We start from the raw sequence: 12,445 nt of genomic DNA, 5'->3' as shown, positions 1-12,445 counted from the left end.
TGTGTCTCTCTCTGTTTTTCCGTCTCTTTCAGTCTGCCTCTTTGTCTCTATCTCTCTGCCTTTTTGTCTCTATTTCTGTCTCTCTACCTCTCTCTGTGTCTCTGTCTCTGTATTTCTTTCAGTCTGTCTCTGTCTCTCTGTCTCTGTCTCTGTATGTGTGAGTGTGTGTGTGTGTGTTTCTCTGTTTTTCCATCTCTCTCTCTGCCTCTGTCTCTATTTCTGTCTCTGTCTCCCTGTCTCGACTGTATTTCTCTCTCACTGAGTCAGGGAGGAGGCTGCTGTTAAATCTGTGGCCAGCTGCTCAGATTGAGGAGGGGGTGAGTGGGACTTTTGGGAGCTGGGGAAAACCCTTCTCTTTGGACCCTGTTCCCCCAAGACTGTCTTTTCCACTTGTCTGCTGGCCACTACCTCTGGCTGGTTGCCACTGAGCTGTGCAAAGAGAATGAAGTGAGTGAGAGAAGGGAAAAACAGCTGGGTTGTTAGCCTTTGAAAGGGCTGAGCAGGCACAAGGCATGTGCCCCTTTCTGCCGTCACCCCCTCCCCCAGTTTAGGGATACCTAATCCCACACCTGGCCACACACTTATCGTCCCTTACAAAGCAAGCAAAGAAGGATGCAGTCCCCTGCCTTCTCTTTCCTCTCCAAACCTGCCCAGATTCCCATTCTTTCTCTCACTGGACTTGCATGATCTTTCATAACTTAAATAAGATCAGAATTGGAAAACAGCTTGTGCCCCAAGACACAAGTGCAGAGTAAGGGACTCCCAATCCTTCTTCCTGTCTTGATCAGCAGGGATTATACCAGGAGACGTAGCAGTCAGTTTGCTCAGTGAGCTCTGCTTATGGCTAGGTTTGCCCTTGACTCCCATGTTTTAGGGAGAAAATTGAGGTATCATTTTCCCAAGGCAATTTCTCTTCCTCCTATTCAGTTCTGAGTCCAAGTGGTCTATTTGCAGTGTCTCTCTCTCTCCATGATTATTTGTTGATGGATGCAATCTCTATCCGTCTGATCACATGTCCTCGTCTGGACAATCTGGAGACGATGGAGCCTTTTAAAGTGCCATATAAATAGCAGCTACAATTTTTATTATTGTTACCCAGTTCTTCCCCCTTTTATCAGTGGAGCTCAGAAAAAGATGACCATGGGACTGAGCACTATCCTGCTATCACTCATTCAGTTTTAATGTTCTGCAGGCTGTGGTGCAGAGGAGAGAAAATGACTGTTTATGTAGTTGAATGGAAAGATTGCCATTCAAGCTCCTCATCGGAAAGCTTTCAAGGCAGGCATCCTTGGGACAGCTCCTGTACAGAGAGGACCCCAGGATCAATGAGCTTCTCATCTTATTCTAATTCACCCTTGCAGGTCTCTACATTTTTTTTAAAAAGCTTTTTATTTACAAAACATATGAAGGGATAAATTTTTCAGCATTGACAATTGCAAAACCTTTTTGTTCCAAATTTTCCCCTCTTTCCCCCTACCCCTTCCCCTAGCTGGCAGGTAGTCCAATACATGTTAAATATGTTAAAATATATGCTAAATCCATTATTTATACTTATTTATAGTTATCTTGCTGCACAAGAAAAATCAGATCAAGAAAAAAGGAAAAGAAAAACTGAGAAAGAAAACATAATGCACGCGAATAACAAGAGAGAGTGAGAACATTACATTGTGTTCCACACTCAGTTCCCATGGTTCTCTTTCTGGGCGTAGACAGCTCTCTTCATCACTGAATAAGTGGAACTGCTCTGAATCATCTCAATGGTGAAGAGAGCCACGTCCATCAGAACTGACCATCGTAGTCTTGCTGTTGCCATATATAATGATCTCCTGGTTCTGTTTACTTCACTTTGCATCAGTTCATGTAAGTCTCTCCAGGTCTCTCTGAAATCATCCTGCTGGTCATTTCTTACAGAACAGTAATATTCCATAGTATTCATATACCATAATTCATTCAGCCATTCTCCTACTGATGGGCATCCACTCAGTTTCCAGTTTCTTGCCATTTCAAAAATGGCTGCCACAAACATTTTTGCCCATGTGGGTCCTTTTCCCTTTTTCCCTCTTTGGAATATAGACCCAGTAGAGACACTACTGGGTCAGAGTATGCACAGTTTGATAACTTTTTGATCATAGTTCCAAATTGCTCTCCAGAATGGTTGGATCCATTTCCAGTTCCACCAACAATGTATCAGTGTTTCAGTTTTCCCACATCCCCTCCAACATTCTTCATTATCTTTTCTTGTCATTTTAGCCAATCTGAAAGGCACACGTGTAGTGGTATCTCAGAGTTGCCTTAATTGGCATTTCTCTAATCATTAGTGATTTAGAGCACCTTTTCCTATGGCTACAAATAGTTTCGATTTCTTCATCTGAAAATTGTCTTTTCATTTCCTTTTATCAATTGTTACCATTTATCAGTTGGAGGATGGCTTGAACTATTATAAATCTGAGGTCTCTACATTTTGAAAGCAATCGTTCCTCTTAGCTAGTGATTGTTATTTAGTATGGCAACATTTTACTGCTATTATTATTATTAATTATGATGATGATGGGATACAGACTAGACTTGTGCTTTCTCTGATCTAAAGAATACTTCCTCTACCAAGGCAGGTCAGTGACATCTCTGCAATTTATAGTCTTTGGACAATTGCCTAGAGTAAGTGACTTGCCATTATGTATCACAAGCTGGACAACCACTATTATTATTTAGAAATTATGTATTGTTTAACAGGGTTCAAAGAAAAACAGCTGCAAGACTGGTTCCTCAGTTTGGTCAGGGAAGTATTACTCTTTCTACCCATTAATTTATCTGATTGCATATACACAGCCGGTAAGTGTCAGAGGCAGGATTTGAGTCCAGACCTTCAGCATTCTGAGGCTGGCTCACTAACCATTGAACAATAATTATGTAAGTGTTCCCTACATCAAAATGGGAGTCTTGAGAGCAAGCGTTTTTTGCGGGGGAGGGGGAAAGAATCCCTAAATGCATAGTACCTGGCACATCAATGTTTAGAATATGCTTTCAGATGAAATGCGTTAGAAGGTTATTTCACGACCAATCATCAGAGGATCCGTGGTACTCACATTTTGTCAAATGGGGAAGAGATAAAAGGCATCACAAGGAGTACTGGAGTCAGGAAGATCTGAATTCAAATCCAACTTCAGACAGACACTACTTGTGCGATCTTGGCTAAGTCAAGTGTCGAATGTCTCCTTTTCTTTTTTCTCCATCTGTGAAATGGGGATAATAATCACATTTATCATCAGGCTTTCTATGAGAATAAAATGGAACAGTATTTGTAAAATGTTATATAAATACTAGTTATTTACTCCCTGCCTCCCAATGTTGAAGTAGAAGGGATAGGTGGGATTAGGATAGCAATAATAATAATAAAGAAGAAGAAACTCATTAAAGCATTTTTTTTTTTTTTTTTTTTGTGGCTGAGGCAGTTGGGGTTAAGTGACTTGCTCAGGAGTCACTTGGAAGTGTTTAATGTCTGATTCCAGATTTGAACTCAGTTCTTCCTGTCTTCATTAAAGTATCTTTAAAAAAAATGGTGGGAAGAAAACAGAATGAAGGGTCAGTTAGATGGCCCAGGGGATAGAGTATCACCATGGAGTCAGGAAGAATTCAAATCCGGACTCAAATTCTGTGTGTCCCTGAGCAAGTGACTTAAAGCCAATTTATCAAAAAAAAAAGTAAACAGTACATAATGAAGACCTGAAGTTTTATATACAATCCTCTTTTTCTATTCTAATTTGTATATAGAAATACCTATTTTATGTCTGTTATTTTTTTAAATAACATTTTTCCAATTACACATAAAAACAATTTTTAACATTTGGAGTTTTTTCATTTTGAGTTCCAAATTCTATCCCTTCTTCTGTCTCCTTCCCCACTCCTCAAGATGGCAAGCAACTTGATATAGGTTATATATGTCCAATCATACAAAATTAAATTTCCATATTAGTCATGATGTGAAAAAAGTACAGACATCCCCCATGATGTTTATTATGTTTTTCAATAAAAATAATTTTTAAAAAGACTATTCCTGTCAGCCTGATAAGAGGCAATAATTATTTGTACTAGGGTATGAGCCGAGAGATTGGGATCATGTAGAGGAAGAAGCGACAAAACCTGGGAATGAACTGGATTGGAGGGGTGTGGGAGAGGGAGCGGATGACACTAAAATTGCCTTCGTGTGGCTCGCCCTTTGTTTTGTTACCATGGTGCGGGTGTTTTCAAGGGTACTTTCCCAATCTGGCGTAGTCCAATTTTCACTTCTGAAGGAAGACATTGAAGTGGGCAGTGTGTAGGTGTAAATTGCTTTAACTTCTTCCTAGAGAGCTTTTATGTCAAAAGGCCAGGAAATCACCTTTCTCCCCCATTAAGCTCCAACTTAACTTTCTGCTCTATGTGTTTCTCTGGAGAAGACTTATAAGTGGGCATGCACTGGTAAACCTGTAACTACTCAACTCTGAAAAACACGACAGACTTTCCAATTTAATTGGCATAATTGCCATATCCTCCATGCTTTTTTTAGACTAGAAAGTCAATAAAACAATTAATTGAGCCCTGATTTATAACACTGGCTGATTTCAAGGAACTAAATGATAACAAGGAAAATTTAATAAAATGAGCCGGCTCCAGTGCACCCCTGCTTTGAAAACATCCCCTTTATCCACTGGTTTACTTTGACCTATGTATCTGGCCTCTCTCTGTCATTTACATTTATCCAGTGCAAATGATCTTTTGAAATCATTAAAGAAAGATGTCATGAGATAAAAAAACTGACACAGCTTTGGGTTTTGGGGTTTTGTTTTTTTTACCGGTTCCCTAAAGCTTCATGTTATCCAGGTGTAAGGAAGAAGATGTCTTGATTCCAGTCCCTCTTTAATTTAGAAGCTATACTTAGTTCTATTTAGGAGAGATGATAATGGATTTAAAGCTAGGCAGAATTGTTATTAGCATCATTAAAATAATAATAGTTCATACACAGAGAGCTCTATGGTTGGCAAAATGCTTTACATATATTATCTCATTTGATCCTCAGAACAGTCCTGTGAGGTAGATACTATTATTATCACCTTTTTACAGATAGAGAAACAGGCATAATAGAGAAATTAAATTAAGGGTCACTCAACTGAGTCCAGATTGAACTTGTCTTTATCTCTTTTTCAAGACTGACTCCGTGAGGGTTAGTTTATGGCAAGATTTCTTAATATTTTTCAAGGGATGGTCCCCATGGTAATCTAAGGAACTATGGACTCCTTCTTAGGATAATCTTTTTAAATGCATAAAATAAAATATGTAGGATTACAAAGGAAACTGAATATTTTGAAGTAGCTATTAAATATATATTTAAAATTTAGTTCAATGAGGTTTTGCAGGGGTGAATGTTAAGAATTATCTTTGCATATATTTGAAAAAATAAAAAACTATTTTATTTTATTTTTAATACACATTGCTTTATGAATCATGGTGGGAGAGAAAAATCAGAGCAAAGTTACATGGCGGAGGGGATAGAGTACCACCATGGAGTCAGGAGGAACTGAATTCAAATCCAGACTCAAATGCTGGGTGATCCTGAGCAAGTGACTAAAAGCCAATTGCCTTTACTCTCTCCCCCCCCCCCAAAAAAAAAAGTAAGCAGTGCATAAAGGAGACCTGAAGTTTCATGTAAATTGGAAGAATACACAGACAAGAAAAAAAAAAAAAGAAGTGAACTTAGCATGTGTTGATTTACATTCAATCTCCATAGTTCTTTTTTTGGATTTAGATGGCATTTTCTGTCCAAATTCTATTGGGATTGCTTTGGAGCACTGAACCACTGAGAAAAACCAAGTCTCTCATAGTTGACCATTGCACAATAAAATACTATTTTTAAAAATTACATAACATTTAAAAAAAGAAAAGCACTATCCTGAATATTTGTAATAAAAAAAAACAACAGAAATCCTTTAAAAAACCCTCAAAACTTAGTTTATAGATCCCATGTTACTCTATGGATTAGGAAGAAGATGAGCGAAAAGGAGCTTTTGCTTCCTTTTAAAATAACAACAGATTAAGGTCTGGAATCCTCAGGAACCAACAATAAGTAACAACTGACATTTCTATAATGCTGTAAAGTTTGCAAATTACTTTATAGACACTTTCCCCTTTGAGTCTCACAACAATTTTGTGAGGCAGCTTCTATTAGCTAGTAATAACAGCTATAAGTAATGTTATTTATATAATAGTTTACATAATTCTACTTTATAAAGCTATAATAATATGTCTACAAATAATCTTTTATATAAGGTAATTTTACAAATAGTATTTTATCTTCATAATAGCCCTGGGAAAGAGATACTATTATTATCCCCATTTTATGGTTGAGGAAACAGAGACAGAGGTTAAATGATTTGCTCAGGTCTGAGGTCTGAGGTCATATTTGAACTCAGATCTTACTAAATCTGGACTCAGTATTCTAGCATCTCTATTTCACAGAAGAAAAAACTGAGGGCCAGAGTGGTTTAGTGATTGTCTGAGATTATACACCTAATAAATGTCAGGAGTGGGATTTGAATGGAAGTCTTTCTCATTCATAGTCTAAAATTCGAACACCAAGATACCAGGAGTTCCGTGTTCTATTTGATAGCTTTTGCTCCATGACTCTTAGATGGGAAGAGGAAAACAACTCTCTCTGGGAGTGGAGGAACCCAAACTAGCCCCTAACTTTGGAGAATTTGGATATTGAGAATAGAAAAATAAGGTTCTCATAGAGACTAGTCTCTGAAAATGATGATTTCCTATCCCTTCTCTTCCACAAGTCCATCTTGGCTTCCATTTTTTGATATCTCTTCCCTCTTCTTGTTCTGAATACAGTGAAATTTGCTCTGTTGCCAATCTACAAGCTAAAACTACACAAAGAATTGTGGATGATTCCAATTCTTACTCCAATTCTTGTTGAATCGATCACTTGACTGAGCTGACTGGCCAGACCAGCAGAATGGAGCCATCCCTGAATTCTAAGTTATGATCAGACCTTCCTTGAAGAGTGCAAGAAAAACAGGACATGGAGAGGGTTAGTATTCTCCTTGATTTAGGAGGGAACTGAGGATTTCAGGAGGCCCAGGTGAGGAGAGAGTACTTCCCAGACATAGAAGGCCATTTGTCCAAAAGTTTGGCGGTAAGAAATGGAGAATCGTGTATGGAGAGTAGCAAGCAGACTGGTTTGCACAGAACAAAGATGTGAAGGGAAGTAACATAAAATGGGATCTAGGGAAAGGTTTGTGGGAGACTGGAAAGATTTGTGGTCTAGAAAGGCACGGTTCCAAACAACTTTAGCAAAACATGGGCTCCCCTGTCCCAGGAAAAAGGCCTTCAGGCTTATGCTTCATGCTGCTTTCAACCATTTCTGAACCAGAGAGAGAACCGACATCACGCTGGTTAATTATAACTTCCATATGTCCAAGACGAAGTCATATTCTCCACAACTGCAGATTACAACCATGTAATCAGGCTTCAGGAGTGGTCAAGAGTGAAAAAATGGGAGCCCCAAAGCCACCTTGGCGATGAGCATCCTGACAGTTTCTCTGGTCCCTAGATGGCAGATGCCCCCTCTATCACTGACGGTGCATTCAGAGACTTGCTGAAGCTCAGAGTTGTCCCTTGTGGAGCCCAGGGGTCATCTTAGGGGGTTTGCATAGGGATGCTCATCAGGGAAGACCCTGACCAGAGGGGCAGTAGTGTGAGAATGGAAACACAGGGGCAGCTCACAGCCCACAGATGAAGCCCTGAGTGTGGATCCAGTCTTGGAGATTGGGATCTCATTGTCTATTTCTCAAGAGTCAAAGCAAGGGGCTTTTAACTGTCATAACCCTCTGGATGCCTTCAAGGAGATGCTAAGTCCTGTCAAAGCCCACCACGTGGTGGGAAGCAGACCCCCAAACTCCCAGGGAGAACCAAGAAAGGCTCCATGGGATGCTCCCCTTATCCTTTTACCCCCAGTGTCCAAGTACAAGTATTGAGGCACGTTGTATTGCCTTTGAACCAACTAATCACCCTGTTGCAGGGACAAGGAGGTTACCCAGGGCCCAGCACATTTACACCTTACCAAGGGAGAGGATTGTCTCATTAAAAAGACAAAGCAGGATTTCAGTAGTCTTACCCCGCTCTTCCTGGGCATGGGGTCAGAAAGCCTGCCTTGAGGTCCAGCTCTGCCACCTAATTATTAGCTGTATGTTTTGAGGCAAACCACTTCCCCTGTCCAAACCTTAATTCCTCATCTATAAAATGAGAAGGAGACCAGAAATAAAGTGGAAAGACAGCTGGATCTGGAAGCAGAGGACTTGAGTTCAAATTCTGACTCAGCCACTTGGACATGTAACTTCAGCAGTTTGAGCCTCAGCTTCCCCATCTGTGAAAAAGGAAGCAAGGTGGGTGGTGATGATGGAATAAATAATCTTCTAAAATTCTGTGCAGTTCTAGGCACAGCTGGGTGGTTCATGGATAGATTACTAGGCCTGGAGACTTGCATTCAAATCCAGTCTCAGTCACTTCTTAGCTAAGTGGTCCCAGGGAAGTGACTTTACTGCTGTCTACCTCAGTTTCCTCAATTGTAAAATAGACATCATCATAATAGCATCTACTGCCCAGAGGTATTGTGCTGAGCAAATGATATTAGCAGTGTGCTTGGTATATAGTAGGCACTTAATAAATGCGTTTTTTCTTTCTTTGATCCTATGATTTTGGACTGCAGTTCCCTGGTAACAAACCCGCCTTGCAGGGGTGTTGCAAGGACCAGGTGGGATCATCTGTGGAGCACAGCTTGTACACTAGGAAGAGCCACAAATGTTATCTATTATCACGGTGTCCAAAGTTTTCCCCATAGTAAAGATCCCCTTTACTGTGTTGTCTCCCATGGGTCTGATAGCTCCAGAATTAGCATGATCGTTCCACATATTCAAGCTAAGATGCAAACACAGTGAACACAATTGCCATCATTCTTCATCTTTTCCTTCTAATTGAATAAAATGCTGACAGCATGACTTGTAGCTAATAATAATCTAATAATCCCCTCTTGAGACTTACGCACTTCCCTTGAGGCTTTGTGTCCCTTCCCGACTTCCTCTAAAGCCCTTTATTTGGAAGTTCCTCTTTCTCAAAAATAATTCTCTTTGGTAAATTCCCCTTTCTGGAAAAAGCAGAACTCCACCCTCCCCTCTGGATTTGACTAGAGCCTGTCTGGGCCATCTAGAGCCTCCCCACGGATGTGTCCAGCCTGTTCTTTGCTCCTAGGATATCCTTCTCATATGGCTAAACGCCAAAGACAGGCATCCAATCAGACTCCCTCCCTGCTTCCCCTGTAGTCTCCCGCTGCAACATATATTGATATTTCATTAAATGAAGCCATGAGCTCACCGGTGAAATGGATAAACAAGACAGTTATCACCTGCCTACTAAATGACTAGTATTGGAGATTCCAATACAAAACCAATACAATCCTTTTCCTCCGGGACCTTGCCCTAGTGTGGCTGTTCCTTTCTCTAGTGCAGATGCCTGCCTATCCACCAACTCTCACCTCAGATGGTTCTTGTGTAGAACATGTACCAACATACTCCCTTGGGCTTGGAGAGCACTGGTGAAGGCTTTGGGCTGTCCATCTGTCGTAGAGTCTTCCTCTTGCTCCATAGCCAATCTACCTTCTTCCCTTGACTTCCTCCAAGATTTAGCTCAAACCCCATCTTTCCCTCCACCCCAATACCTCCAAGTGCCGGCGCCTTCTCCCTTTGAGTGACCTTCCATCTGTTCTATGTAAATTGTACATAATGTCCTCTCCCCTACAAGAATGGAAACTTCTTGGAGGCAGGATGATTTTTGCCTTTTATCTTCCCTTGGATCCTGTGTTTAGCCCAGTGCCTGGCACATAGTGAATGCTTAATTAAAGCTTGTTAGTGGATTTTGCGTCTCATGCCAAAGACATCCTAGGTAACGAACTACAGCTTACCAACACCCACTCGGTCATCCTATAAAAAGCACAAGACAGCATGCATCCCCAGAGCATGCTGTATACGGTGGAGGCAGAAGATACGTTCACTAGATCTCATTCTGCTGCCCAGTCTGCTCCGAACTCTGTCACCAATAACCCAAGATAACCGCCAGAAGCCTCTGTCTTAGCTCGTTTTTGTTTTTGTTTTCTTTTTTTTTTTATCTTACTTTTTTGTGTTACATGTCATAAAAGAGCCTAACTAGGAAAGAAAGGTTATAGTAGTATCTGTTAGCATGGAGAGACTGTTCTTCACAGAGAGATGGATATTAGACTTCGGGTCAGTAATTCATGGATTCTGATAAAACTGTCTACATGATGTTACGCCAGTCACTTAACATCTGAATGTATCAAGAGATTATTTTTTCTTATAATATTTAATTAAAGCCTTTTATTTTCAAAACATATGCATGAATACTTTTTCAACATTGACTCTTGCAAAATCTTGTGTTCCAAAATTTCCCCTCTTTTTTCCCACTCCCTCCCCTATAGGGCAAGTAATCCAATATATATTAAACATGTTAAAATATATGTTAAATCCAATATGTGTATACATATTTATACAATTATCTTCAAGCAATTCTTTAAGAGCGTAAATTATGCAGCAGTACCATTGCTAAGTCTCTGCCCCAAAGAGATCATAAAAAGGAATCCCACATACAAAATATTTACAGCAGCTCTTTTTGTGGTGGCAAAGAATTGGAAATTGAGTGGATATCCATCAATTGGGGAATGGCTGAACAAGTTTTGGTATTTGAATGTAATAGAATATTATTGTTCTGTAAGAACTGATGAGCAGGCTGATTTCAGAAAAGCCTGGAAAGACCTACGTAAACTGATGCTGAGTTACCCTCTCAACTCTGACATACCCTATTCTCAGGATCCTTCCAGGTCTGCCATCACCTGTTCTAAGACCCCTCCTAATTCTAGTTCTACATTCTAAGAGTTCTCCCCGCTCTAAATTCTATGGATAACCACTCAAATTACTCAAGGGCAGGTTGGACTAGAAGAGGGACAGGACCACCATGATCATCTTATGATGCCCTTCTGGGGCATTTACTGTCAATTTATTAATTTGAGTTTACAAGTCCAAGCCTATGGAGACTCTAGAGACAAGAAGGAGGGTAGAGATGAGGAGTCCCATCTGGCCCCTGCCTTGACCTAATCCCAAGTGGAGCACCAGCTCATTTCCGCATGTCCATTTTAGGAAGGACGGGGCTATAAAATGTTTACAGAAAGAAAATGAGCACTTCAGAGGATGGAAAATCATGACAAGTGAGGAGGAATGATTGATTAGTCTGGAGAAAAAAGACTTAGGAGGGCAGGATGGCTGCTGTGCATTTGAATATCCTAGAGGGTAGAACCAGGAAGAAATAGGGGAGATACAGGAGAGAAGATGCAGAAAGACAAACTTTGTGTCAGAAGGAAACTGAAATGTGCTCTATCTTTATTTAAATGTGGATAATTCTTGCACATGTTTAACATATATTGGATTACTTCCTGTCTAGGGGAGGGAGTGGGAGGAAGAGAGGGAAAAAATTTAGAACACAAGATTTTATAAGGGTGAATGTTAAAAATTATCCATGTATCTATTTTGAAAATAAAAAGCTTTAATTAAAAAAAAGAAATGTGGGTAAATTCTGAGTGCATTTTAAAAATGCACTTGAACGGAATCGAATTTTTCCCCATTGCTTAAAACATCAAGACACTTCTTGATTTCGTTTATTCTTTAAATCTATGATTACACAAAGGGACCACATAAAATGTAAATGAGTGATAGTGAAATGGGGTGGAATAAATAAAATGTGAAATGGGGTGGAATAAATAAAATGATATAATCTACAATGGAAAAAAAAGAAGGAAGAAAACAACTTTTTAACGGTGAGGAATATTTAAGAGCACCGACAGTCAAGTGCCACATTAGATAAAGTAGCGGACTTGTTAATTCCAACCTCGGATGCCTATTAGCCCTGGAAAATTCATTAACTTCCTTGGGCCTCAGTTTCCTTATTTAGTAAATTGGAGATAATAATAGTGCTTATTTCCCAGGGTTGTTGTAAGGATCAAAGGGAATAACATGCTTTGCAAACTTTAATAAGTTAGATAAATGTTAGCTGTTAATTATTATTATTAGGTGGAATGGGTTTCCTTGGAGATAACAAATCTCTCTTTCCGGGAATTCTCCTACCACGAGATGATGACTTTCCCAGGTAGGTTGTGGAGGGGAAAAGCAGAATCTGCTTTTCCATCAGCTGTGTTGTGTCTGTCTGCCTTAAAAATGTCCTGAACACAATTAAAAAAAAGGAAAAATAAAACAATCAAAAATCCCCCATCCTCCCCCTGGAAGTTGGGGCTTGGCAGCTGTTGGTACATTTTGATCCTAGACTATGACAAAGCTGAATTAAATCCTCGTCG

The sequence above is a fragment of the Antechinus flavipes genome, chromosome 5, assembly GCF_016432865.1.
Source record: "Antechinus flavipes isolate AdamAnt ecotype Samford, QLD, Australia chromosome 5, AdamAnt_v2, whole genome shotgun sequence".
NCBI classification, from domain to species: Eukaryota; Metazoa; Chordata; class Mammalia; order Dasyuromorphia; family Dasyuridae; genus Antechinus; species Antechinus flavipes.
This window is presented reverse-complemented; position numbering follows the sequence as displayed.